Consider the following 13620-nt stretch of genomic DNA (forward strand, 5'->3'; position numbering starts at 1 on the left):
ATACGATAAGCTAAGAGAATGGTTGATTTGACAAGGTTAGGAGGTAAAATGAGCCCATATAATTACCCATTTATGAGGCTCATCATCACCCCCCTACTGAAGGTGTTGCTCATCCTCTGAGCAACCTAGTCAAGCTCCTCATCATTTATGGCCCTAGTGGCCACCCTATCATCCCAGGCTTCTGATGTGGTCTACTCATGTTGGCCATAAAATCCTACCTTCTTGTCTATGTCCTTCCACTGCTCCTCCTCTTCTTCTTCTCTTCTACCTTCTAGCATACCTAAGGAGTGGAGGACTCAGTTTGAGGCCAATCCAGTTGACCTTTAGTCTTTGCATGGAGTGCTTATACATTGGCACTCTTTTTAATGCCTCCTTCAACCTCATTGGGGAATGGTATTCCCTGATCTGCAAACTGTGAGGTAAGGTGTTCCATATCCTCATGCTTGCATACACACAGTCATCCCCAAGTAGCCTTTGCATATGCTCAAAGTGTGCAATGGATTGTGCCTAATTGTCTAGCTATCTAGGGGCAATCTGAGGGTCATTGGCAAGCAGGTTGTGTGTGTTGATGAGTGTCATAGGATCTGATGGCTCAGCTCTTATCACTAATGGTTCATTCTACTACTTTATCATCAATATTTTTATTTCTGTTGCCATCAATTCTTCATGGTTCATCCATGAGGCCATGGCCATTAATTGCAGGTCCCCTAGTTTGGCATTGGGGTCCCACACATTCATGTCTATGAGGGCCATATTGTTTAGGTAGAACTCTACCATTTTTTCATTATCCTCCAAAGTGCTTTGGTCACACAGATCCACGAACTACCTGTAGTCCTAGAAAGGCATTGCACCTCTTTGTGCCAAGGTCTTTATCTGGAATTGAAGCCATTGGTCCTTCAGGTAGAGGCCATAAGATTTGGCTGGTGTCCTACATTGTAATGCCTCCATGGATAACTGGCCATGTATGTCAGCTGAGTCTCTTTCTCTTGCAGCTGCCTCCTTAGGATTTCATTCTCATTTTCTAGGTGGCTTCTTGTGATGGCTTCTCTATCTCTGAGAGCACTCAATTCTCTGCCCATTTCCCTGAGTTTTTTTTCCATATGGCCAACATCCTCAACCCCTTTGGACTTCGTTATTTGCATCCACCTATGTGGTTTCAATCTTTCTTTCTCCAATTCGAAAAACAATGGAATTGCAAATTTCTGTGGAATTATTCTGCCTCCCTCAAGTAGATTGTAATAGGAGGCAAGACTAGGCTCGGGGTCATGTTCTTGTAGCTCTTTTGCTTCTTCCTTCACTTCTAACTATCCCTCTATCCTTTCCTCAAGCTTTTGGGTCTCCTGTAGTTTAGACAGTGTCTCCTATAGGACTGTCTCAGCCTCCTGTAGTTTTGGTTTTCGGTCCTGTAGTACTACCTTTCCCTTCCATGTAGAGGATCTTGGAGTTCCCCTTTCATATGTGATAGGTGTCTTTGAGGGAGACTCTTTCACTTTGGCAGATGGTGAATCTTCATTGGTAATGGAAACTTTTGAAGAGGGCTCAGATTTGCCTATTTTAATCCTTATGCTTTTCCTTGCCCTGAAATTCATGGAGGTCTATCTTTTCCTCTTCTATTTTGGCTTGGTTGGTGTACTGAGAGCAGTGAGGGAAACTACTGCCTCTCTTTCCAAAGTCTTAGGGGATTCCTCCCCTTTCTCTACCTTGCTTGGTTCCTTTTCTATCTCTTCAACTTTTCCTCCCTCTGTTTCTTTTCCCTCCTTCTCACTTCCTTGCTCTGTCTTGCCATCACTGGCTTCATCTTCTCCTCCTTGTTGTTCTTCCTCTTCACTGCCAGTAGAACTGACATCATAGGTTAATGCTTTATGTCATCCTCAATAGTCATGATTCGGAAAACTTCCCACGCTATAGGGAGTGTAAAGGTATGGAGGGCTTCTTCCACTAGGAGTTTGATTAAGCCATGGCGAGCTAACTGCCTTGAGTTTCCTGCTTGTACCTTGGTGCTGGAGTCAATGAGCGATTGTAGGAGAAAATAAGGGATACTATGCTTTTGGGGGTGCTGGGATATCCATGCCATACCTCAAGTCATGGAGGATTCTGAAATGATAACTATAGACAATGTTGTGCCTCCCCTCACAAGAAATGTGTTTAATTATTTGGTAGCTAACCTCATCCCAGGGATATGGTATACTAGCCCTTCTAATTCCATTTTCATCTTCCACAGGGGTTTCATTGTTTTGGAAGAATTTCTTCTTGGCAGCCTGGCCCATGGGTTTTTCATCTTTACTCCAAGGTAGCCCAAGAGGAAGGGTAGTGACCCTACTAATGAATTCTGGGGTTATTTCAATGGAGAGGCCTCTAATGGTCACAATGGCATGTGTTGTTATGTGAGGGACCAAAGAGAGGGAAAATTCTTGGGCAATCTCCTAATCAAACCCTCAAAATTTCTCAAAAAAGTTCATCCAATTTGCTCTTGTGAATATGTCCAATACTTGGGTAGGTGCATGGAGCCTAGTGGAGTTAGTGGGCTCCCTTCTCATAAACCATCTTGTCATATTTCCTATGGTTTTCTTTAAACAAATATGAAGGTGGAGACTGAGAGTTTTTGAAAAAAAATACAAAACATAGGAGACTGTGTTTTTTTCAAAATACACAGGAAATTCTTTATGCATTTCCTTGCCCTTCTAAAGACTGATTTCACCCTCAAATTGAGACTATTCCTTTCATGTATTGATACTCAATAAGGGCATGCATGGAACCTACCTCCTCAGATTGAAATTCATGCCAAAAACCGTGTTTTCTCCCCTCAAAATGGCTCACTGCCCCTCCTGTAGAATTTCGTTGTCCCTCCTGTAGATTTCTTGTAGGTGCTCCTGTAGATTTCCTATAGGTGTCTTGTAGAAAACATCGAGAGCAGAGATAGGGAGGAAATTGATGGAGGATGGTGGTTAGCAGGCTATGGGGACACAAGAAGGCTATTGTAGTTAAGTTACGAGGAGAGAATGAAGGAAAAGGTGGTGAGAATGCTCGGGGAGGAGTACTTGTTACCCTTTATGGATATTTTCGGTTATGAGTGCTGAGCTGGCAAGGCATATGTTGGCCATATTCGGAGTGTTGGTCCCTACTTGCTTTGTCATCATGGCCCTTTCTTGTAATCATCCCTCATTATTTCATCAGAGTTCACAATTCCTCCACTGCCTGTCCTTAACATCTTTTCTTGAGTTGACTATGCGCACATGTGGGTGACATCTCGGATGAGTGGAGTCAACTAGATGAAGGTAGATAAGTTAGCTGGTCACCTTTCCCTTGTTCAACCTCAACCATCTCGTTGCTTTTGCATGACTTCTAATTACACAAATGCAAACAGAGGAGTGACTGAGTTACTTACCTGTGATCCGTGGGTATTTGTTGTGAGGTGTTGTGGCTCTCTCCGCTACATGTCTTCATTCTTCTTTATGCATGTTGTCTCTGCTAGCTAATGTGTGGTTGTGGATTTTTGCAGGGTCTTCCTTTGCTAGAGCTAGGTTACAAGTGCCTTTCCAACCTTCTGATGTGCACTCTTCTGCTATTGTTGCTAGACTTCTATGGGATCAATTGCTACAGGAATTCCTACAGGAGCTCCTGTAGCTACTTCTCCCCTTGAAACTTCAGCTTTTCCCTATGCTTGGAGCTTGAGAATAATGCCAGGGGTGTCATTCATGATGGAGGGAAAATAGGTAAGCTTCAGGTATGGTTATTGGTGCCTTTTTCCCTTTTGTTTTGTTTTTCTTCATATTGGAAAACTATTTTTTCTGTGTTTTTCTTGGATAGGAAAGGAAATGATGCTTGGAGGTGTGATGTAGGCATGGAACTGATAGCAAGGAGGCTTGAAGGTGGTAAGAGGGATGATAGGTTCCTCATGAAGCTCTCCTGGTCCCTCAAATTGCCTTGTGCAGACATTTTTGGCTCTCTGTAATTCCTACAAGAGCCTCCTGTAGAAAACACAGAGCCTCCTGTAGAAAACACAGTTTTGGGAAAAAAAAGTATAGTGGGGTGAAAGAGATGCCAAATATGATGGAGGAAGGTGTGGAGAAGGTGGGATAGGTGCTGGTGTGGATGTCAGGGTTCCCTTGGCACCTTCTTCTGCTTCCTGTAGTCCTCCTTCAAACCTGCAATGCAAATGAGAATTAATTTTTTTTCTTTTCTCTCTTTTTTTTTTTTGAAAACAACTAGGGCACCAGAGGGAGGTTTTCACCCTAATTTCCTACCCTGGGAGCCTCCAAGGGAGGTTTTCACCCAAGGATCTTATTCTTTTTTCCTCTTTTTTTTTTTTTTACATCACTGGGCCGCCTCAGAAGAGGTTTTCAACCCAATGATGGGACTCAAGCGCCTCATGGAGGTTTTCACTTGAGTCCTTAATTTTTTTATTTTTATTTTTCTTTTTCTTCAGTGAGTGGGTGAAGTTGAGGCTAAGACATGCTCCACTACCATCACTGTCTTATTCAAATCTTCAATGAACTCTTGCTTGGAGAGGGGTTTCTTGTAGACTTTCAACTGATGTCCATTGACAAGAATGGGGATGGCTTCATCATCAATGGTTCTGATCGGAACTAAACCATTGTCATTGCATTTCTCCACAGTTTAGGGTCCCAGCCATCTTGTCCTCAGCTTGCCTTTGAAATCTTTGTCTCTTGAATCATAGAGTAGTGCCCAATCTCCCTCTTGGAATTGTTTTTCCTTGATATTTTTTTCATGCCATATCTTTCTCTGAATCTGAACTATCTCTGTATGGAGAAGGGCCTGCAATTTGTGTTCATCCAATCCATTGAGCTGAAGTAATATTTCCTTCTGTAAATGGCTGAGGTCTAGGTCCAGCTGAGCTGTCATCCTTATGGTATTGAATCCAGACTCTATTCTTCCCATAGACAAGTTCATAGGGTGTGAACCCTGTGGTGGTCTTCCATGTTGTGTTGTAGGTCCAAGTGGCCTCAACTAATCTATCTACCCAGTCTTTTCTGCTGTTGCTCACTACTTTGGTTAGGATCCCTTCCAAAGCTATATTAGTGACCTCCACTTGCCCATTGGCTTGTGGATGGTAGGGGGTGGAAGTCCTGTGCTTGATCTTATGATGTGTGAGCAGGTCTTCAATCAGGCTGGAAGTGAACTGACTTCCTTGGTCTATGACCAACTCTCTCAGATACCCAAACCTGTAGAATATGTTTTCTCTCAAAGACTCAGCTACTTTTTCTTCTGTTGCTGCTTTGGTTTCTTTTGTCTCTACCCACTTTGTCAGGTAGTCGGTGCACACAATGATGTACTACTTCTACTTTGAAGGGGGATTGATAGGCCCCACAAAGTTGATACTCCACTTCTCAAATGGCTCAAAGGTCACCTGAGGTTGCATGGGAATTTCATCCTTCGGAGTGGGCTTCCTCATCCTCTGACACCGATCACATTGGCTCATGTATCTCCTCACATCCTGATGAAGAGTGGGCTAGTAGTAGCCTGCTTGCAATATCTTGAAGGAGGTTCTCTTTGCTGCAAAATGACCTCTACAAGGCCTGTCATGACAGGTCAGGAGGATGTCAAAGACTTCCTCCTCCCTGACACATCTTCTCAAGATCTGATCTGGGCCAAGTTTGAAGAGATTTCCCCCAATCCAGGTGAAAGGGGTGCTTTTCCTTACTATCTTGCTTTTCTCTTTTGAGGACAGTTGTGGTGAGAATTGTGATGAAACCAAGTAGTTTTCTATATCAGCAAACCATGGAGAGAGTATTGATATAGCAAATAGGTGTTCATCTAGCATTTGGTCATCCACCATTCCTTCTTCATGTTACACAAAATATTGTCACCATGACTATTTGCAGTCAGTATGCGTCTATCATCATTCATACTGTCCTCCTTAGCAAGTCTCAAACCTCAGCTCTTCATGTCAAGCTTTGAAAATGAGAGAAAGACCTTAAATATCAATAAAGCTCTGGTTCCGCACTTTCTCTCACTGTTGCCTGCGGTCCAACACCCCTTGTTCATGTTACCTGCGGACCTTCCCACTTTGTCTTTAAAGGAGTGGGTGCGGACCCCTGTGAAAGTCAAAAAGGCGCAAGTTTATTCTTAAAAACTCACTTTGGGTTAATTCTAGATGATTCTAGAAGGAATCTTGACATGGATGGTTTGCTCCTAGGTGGTTCATGCATCCCAAAAGTGAAGGAGCTAATCCCTTGATGAGAGGAGCTTATCCCTTTGAAGGAGGGCTTTATCCCTTTGAAGGAGGACCTAGTAACTTCCCTCCATTGCACTATAAATTAAGGCATTGGGCTAGTTTCTAGGGAGGTTAGAAGCTGAACATTTTTGAGGGTAAATGCTATTGGAATTGAGACTTCCTAGTTAATCTTGAGAGAAGAGATTACATACCTTTTGGCTTCATTGGGAAGAGAGTGAAACTTGTCAAAGTAGAGGAGACTTCTTGTTGGACCCTGGGAGGAGCTTGTACAGCATCAAGGCACCAAGGTTGTAAGGTTCTTCTTTGATTAAAGTTAATACAATCAGATTCATTTTTCTTAACAAATTGTCTTATGTGATTTGTTTCATGAATTCCTTGATCATCATGATAAGTATGCTTTATTATATTGGCTTTTCAGGTGCTATTTAATGTGTGTGCTTGTTTGTGTTTGCATATTCTCTACAAGGTAGCGCATTTGGATCAACAGAGCGAGGCTTCCACAAATTTGCATTGGACCCAAGGTAGGCCTAAAACACTTGTTTGCCTTTATTTATAAATTGCATATTTAGAGAAAGATAGAATTTGATTGGTTTGTTTGTCACTAGATATCATTAGATACTAGGGAGGTCGGTCTTGTCCACAAGAACGACTCATTTCGTGTGACACTTCACTTGCAGGCAAATTCACTCTAGACAAAAAGTCAGCAACAACATTTTCTTTACCAGGCTTATCAATAATTGTCAAATCAAACAGCTGTAGTAAAAGAAACCATCTAATAATGCGAGCATTTACATCTGGTTTGTTCATTAAATATCTAATTGTAGCATGATCAGTGTGCACAAAGGTTTGATAGCCTGTGATATAATGTCTGAATTTGTTTAAGGAATGCAGGATAGCTAGGAGTTCCTTTTCGGTCACTGTATAGTTTAACTCTGCCTTTGACAAGTTTTTGCTTATAAAGTATATGACGTAAGGTAACGTTTCATCAATTTTTCCTAAGGCTACTCCTATCGCTTTGTTCAAAGCATTTGTGTAAATGTGAAATGGCAGGGCCTAGTTTGGGTCTCTTAGAATTGGGGCAGTCACGAGCTTGCTCTTCAAGGTATCTAGGGCTTCTTGACAGTTTTCTGACTATATGAACTCAACTTCTTTACCTAGGAGGCTAAACAAAGGAGAGGCTATCTTGCTGAAGTGTTTAATGAATCTTCTGTAATATCCAGCTAAGCCTAGGAAACTTCTAACATCTCTCACCTTTTGAGGAGGTGGGACACTTTAGATGATGGAAATTTTGTTGGGGTCCACCTGTAGTCCTTGTTGAGATATTGCATGACCTAGCATGGTCCCTTTAGTCATCAGAAATTCACATTTTTCTAGACTAAGGGATAGGTTCATCTCAATACACTTATCTATAACTTTTCCTAGGTTAGAAAAAGCTTCCTGAAAGTTAGAGCCATAAGGAGTAAAATCATCCATGTATATTTCTACTGCATCATGAACCAGTTCATAAAATATACTCAATAGCTCTCTTTGGAAAGTGGCTGGAGCGATGCACAAACCAAAAGGAAGGACTTGATATGAAAAGGTACCCCAAGGATAGGTGAAAGCGGTCTTATCTTGGTCTTCTGGGCTGATTTGAATATGATTGTACCCGCTAAACCCATCTAGGAAAGAGAAAAACTTTTTCCCTGCAAGACTGTTTAACACTTGATCTATGAAAGGTAAAGGAAAGTGGTCCTTTTTAGTGGCTTTGCTCAATTCCTGATAGTCAACACAAATTCTCTACTCACCATTTTTCTTTGGCACTATCACCAAAGTAGAGACCCATTCATTGTCGGAAATGGGATAGATGAACCCTGCATCAAGAAATTTCTGTAGTTCTTCCTTAGCAATATCTTTAAGTGTTGGGTTCATCCTCCTTTGAGGTTGCCTGACTGGCTTGCAATCCTCCTTGATGTATAAATGATGAGTACATATTGAAGGGTGCACTCCCTTCATCTCCTTATAACTCCAAGTGAAGGCATCTAGATGTTTTCTCAGTAGGATGCATAGCTCCTTCTCCTGGGAAGGAAATAGGGATGGGTTGATTTTCAATGTTCTTTCTGGGCCAAACTCTATATTTTTGACACGGAGAGAAGTAGGGTCGGCCACACAAATATTAGTTGAGGGGTTGTTTTGGTTGTCTCTTACTATGTCCTCTAATGGTGATACACTGGGAGGTGGATTCTCAATCAAATTTTCAATCATATCATCCTCATCTTGCAGTTTTCCTCCCTTGGTGATTTCTAATGCACAAAGCAGTGCAAAATAAACTTCATCCTTATCCTCCTCTTCCAACCTAAGAGGTAGATCATGTTCTAGAAAGGGTTGTGCAGGAGGATATAGGGACAACTGCTTGGACATATGCCCATTCTTGATGATCATGTTCCCAGCTCGGAAGCTGATATAAGCATCGGATGTAGCCAACCAAGGTCTTCCTAGGATGAGAGGATACCCAGTGAGCTTTGCCTTTGGCTGGAGAACTAAGAAATCAGTAGGGTACTCCCAAGAACCAATGGAGACTATCACATCTTCCACAATCTCCTCAGGGGTCATGGTGGAGCGGTCTGCTAGCTGCAGCACCATCGTGGTCTTCCTCAAGGAGCCCTGGAGGTTAAGTTTGATCATTGTGTCCTTAATCATCACATTGATGGCAGCTCCCAAATTGATCAAGGTATGTGGGACCATTGTGCCATTAATGTGGACATCAACTACTGGGCTCCGAGGATCCAGATATTTTGGACAGATTATCTGTCCCAACATCAGGTCGGAAAATTGTCGTATGACATTGATGGTTGGGGCATCTCTCTTATGCCTTCCTAGATGCCTAAAGAAATTCTCTTTGATCAACCTATTATAGATAGGTACATCCTTTATGGCATGGATATGTGGTATCTTCACATATAAATGTTTCAATTTTCCCAGGAGTTTAGTCTCTTCTAGGGTAGGCTGGATTGTCATGGATAGTCTCTTAGGAAAGGGTGGATTTGCTTTAGGTTTGTGTTCCTCTTTATCTTCCTCAACCTCCCTGGGTGGAGGTTGGATATCTGGGAGAACTTTCCCAGATCGTAAGTTTATTTCTTGAATCTCCACCACATAAGTTGGGCATGATGGTTCCCCACTATATACTTGAAGAGCTTGTCTATTGTTCAGGTTCAAATTTGGCTAGGACGGCATTTGGGGTTGCCTTGGTGGAGCAAAAGGTAATGGTTGTGGTTGGGCAGGTGGTGGAGGTAGAAGAGCGGGAGGAGAGTTATATTGGGGCCTCCATCCCCGATGAGTTGCATTCCACTGAGGTTGCGGCTAAGCATAGGGTTGAAATGAATGAGCGGCTGGTTGGGCATGATATTGAGATGTGAAGGACCAAGGAGGAGGTGTGGACTAGGAAGGATGAGCAGGGGGGCCCAATAAGGTATGGATGTGACTTGGTTGGGGTTGTAGTATGCTTGAGATGTCCCTTGCATCCCCTGCTAGTATTGTCTAGGTCCATGCGACCTCCTTTGGTTTATGTAATAGATCTGTTACGTGGCTCCTTCGGGCCCTTGGTATACAGATTTAAGACTGGGCAAGGAAGGGCACTTATCTGTACAATGATTTTCTTCACAGACTGAATAGACTTCTATAGAGTTCAATGGGCATTCATTCCTAGGATGCCTCCTGGTGCATCTAGGACAAAAGATGGCCAAAGCCCTCTCTTCTTCCTCTTGTTTTCTTTTGATATGTAACGTATCCATTTGCATGGCAAGAGTTTGCAACATCTCACTCTTGAAGTCTTCCAGCATGTTCCCAATTTCACCTTTAATGGATGAGTTGGAAGAAAAGGCACTGGCTATGGGTTGACTCCCCCTACCTTTCTTTCTGGCTGCTCTAGAATGGTTTCTAAAAACAATATTTATGTCCTCATAGGATAGTTGGTAGATGTCTCCCCTAGCCAGTAGATGGAGGGTGTCTAAAAGGTCTTCCCAAATCCCCCTGAGTAGGACCAACTTTAAGGACTCAGGGTCAAGTGTACACCCGACCCTTTTGTAATCAAGCTGGAACCTCTCTTTGTAATCTTCTAGGGACTCATCACTTCCCATGGTCATTCAGAAGATTTATTCTTTAGTATCTTTTGTCCTACAATAGTCCTGATACTTGTTTTTAAAGGCTTGCTGCATCTGAGCCCATGTTGTGATACTATTTCCAGGTAACCCCATGAAGCAGCACAATGCTGCGTCCTTGAGAGTAGAAGGGAACAATTTAAAATTTTTCTTGTCTTCTGCATAGCCATAATTTCGACAGATGATGACGAACTCAAGCAAGAAGATTTTAGGATCTTTTGTAGTCAGGCCATGGAAGTGAGGTAGGGATAAAGGACTTATATTTCTCATTTTGGTGTCCCCAATGGTCTCCCGAATGGGAAAGGTACCCTCTATTCTTTCTCCAGTTCCCCTAGCATTTCTGTTTTCATCCATTGGCTCCAGAGGAATGTTTTCTTCTTCTTCTTCCCCTATAGGTTCTTCAAATATGTCTGGCTATTCACCTAAGGGTTCTTCTTGATCGCAACCACCGAAGAAGAGAGAAGGTTGGCTGTGTGAAGCAGTGCGTGTGTTGGGTAAAATTTTTCCTGAGTTATCTCTATTCCTACGAGGCATGAAAGGAAATCTTTTTGGTTGTTTTTTCTTTTTTCCCACACTGATAGTACCTGCAAAAATTGTAATTGTGATCGAACAAAACAAATTGCAACTAGCTGAATGGAAATTTGCAGAATTGAAAAAGGATAGCAAGGAAATGTAGAAGCGAAATAAAGGAGATGACTAGTCTACTTTTGCTGAAATGAAATTTGCAGAACTAGAAAGGAAAGCAAAGAAATGCAGAGCTGAAAGAAAAGAAATGACTAGGCTGCTTTTGCTGAAATAAACTATTAGCAGAGTGTTGCAATAGGAAATAGAAGAAAGAAGTAATCACAGAATACTCTGATGCTTCCTTGGCAACGATGCCAAAAAGTGGTGAGTGCCAGTATTGCAGCAAGAATGCTACAACTCCTGGGCTACCAAATTTACTTTTATCAACCTGGTAGTTCATAACACACTTGGAAGCGTTAGTGCTCTATGCATAATTACTAGTTCTTATTGCAGGTTGTCACTTGGTCAGCTGGCACAAGATCACTAGGAGCTGAAGCTAGCTTCTATAAATCTCAGAAGAAGCTCTATGTGTGATGAAAGAAAGAATGATTACTCTACATAAGCTATTCTAATTGCAAAAAGGAAAGTAAAAAAGTCTGAAATGTAAAGCAAGGCCTAGTAACCCTAATTAACAAGCTAATTCTACTTTTGCCAAAAACACTATGAAAACCATGAAAGAAATGCCATTACCTACTCAAGAAATCAAACAACATCTAACCATTCTATTTCTAGAAGTAAACAAGAAAGAAACATATTTTTGGATTTTTATGTGTTTTTATGTGAATTTGACGTGCATGTAATTTATTGTGTGTGAATGTGACAGTGAACAGGTGGCGTTAAAGGGTGGTTTTGGAGCTGGGGAAGATGGAATATGGTGTGAAGTCTTAGGAGGTCTTAGGTGGCTTTCTAGAGGCTTCCCGGGTTCTGCTCCTTCAACATGAATATACTCGGTTCCCTAGGCTTCTTTCACCTCCAGGTCTAGTATTTCCTTCGGCTGCTTATCTTTCTTCTTCTTCTGTGTTTCGGTATGATTCCTTAGGGATGTGCACACCGGCACCGACTTTTTTTGCTTTTCCTTTGTTGCGGGTTTCTTCTCTTTCATTACAAGTTGTTTTTCTTTTTTCATGGTCTGTTTCAGCTTGGCCAACCTCAACACCGTGGGCACCACAGGTGTAGCCTCTACACTTGACACTTCTGGTCCCGGTACATCGGAAATAGCTGCTTCTAAACTCAGGGCTTCAGCGGGGTTCGTGGCAGTCATTCTCTCCATAAACAAGTCATAGGCTTTAGGAGAAATGTTTGTTTGTGACAAGAATTCTTCCCAAAATTCTCGGCTCATAGGTGACAGGCAATGAAATTCAACAATAATTCTGAGAGTGCAAAGTGCTCTGTATTGGCCTAGCATGCGTAGTTTATAGGGGGCTTTGAATTCAAATCTGACCATTCCCCCCAATTTCTGATAATAAATGCTATTTTTGTGACATATCTTCAAATATTTTTTCCTTAAATTCCTCCACCCAAGTCCACTTAACCGTCTTCTGGTCGTGAAGTCATGAACAGTAACTCCAACGGTCATTTTCCTACTATGCTGCGCAGTACCTTCCCCCATAGCTGAACTTCTTGAGCACAACTTCTTGGGTTATATCACTGTCATTCTCTGCACAGCTTGCTCGCTACATTGTCCTCCAAGAAGGGCTATGCAGTTTATAGTCCTGTGCTCCCTTGCAATTTCCTAGAGCACTAAGAATATCCTGCTGCCATATAATCATTGTGTCGGATCCCCTATATACAATTTCAACCTGCTTCCATTGACTCTTCCCACGAAGGGTTCCCCATTCAACTTCTTGAGTTGAACTGCGCCTCCATCTGTAATCTCTTTGAAAATATATGGCCCTAGCCAATGCATCTGGAATTTACCTAGAAATTTAGTAAATTTACTATCATATAACAGGACAAGATCATTTACCTTGAATGTGTGAATCTTGATATGGCGATCATGCCACACTTTTTCACATGCCTTCTGTACGTGTTGATGAAATCGTGCCAAAAATTGATCCTCTTCGAGCTCCATCTTGCTCAACTCGTTCCTCCAAGGCCTTGCGATCATCCATATCCATCAGGGTTGCTATGCGCAAACTAGGCACAATGTATTCCATCGACATTATGGCTTCGACCCCATATTCTAATTTGAATGGTGTTTTCCCTATTAGCTTCTTACAAGTAGTCCTGTAAGCCCATTGTACTATAGGTATGTGCACATCCCAGACCTTTCGTTGTGCATTGCAGATCTTCGTCAGCGTGTTCTCCAAAATCTTATTGAAGACTTCAATAGTCCCATTGTCCTATAGATGATACGATGTACTCTTCTAATGGTATACCTGGAATTCTTCAGTAAACGCACTGATCATTTCGTTTAGAAAGTGTGTATCTCTATCACTCATCAACACTTTGGGGTGGCCAAATTTGGTTAAGACATACTTAAACAACAAATTTTCTACCTTAGCCCTTGTAGAATCCTTAATCGGCTATGCTTCTACCCATCTGGTTAGATATTTTGTGGTAGTGATAATATAGCGAGCGATTGTTTTCCTTGCAGGAGGCTGAATTAGCCCAACAAAATAAATTGCCCACTTCTCAAAGGGCTGCAAAGATACTTGAGGATGCTATGGTAACTCATCTCTTCACGATGGTCTACTAGTTCTTTGACATGCATCACATGACTTA

This window comes from Pinus tabuliformis, chromosome 8 (assembly GCF_031772625.1).
Source record: "Pinus tabuliformis cultivar Carrire ecotype Pingquan chromosome 8, CPIR1, whole genome shotgun sequence".
NCBI lineage: Eukaryota > Viridiplantae > Streptophyta > Pinopsida > Pinales > Pinaceae > Pinus > Pinus tabuliformis.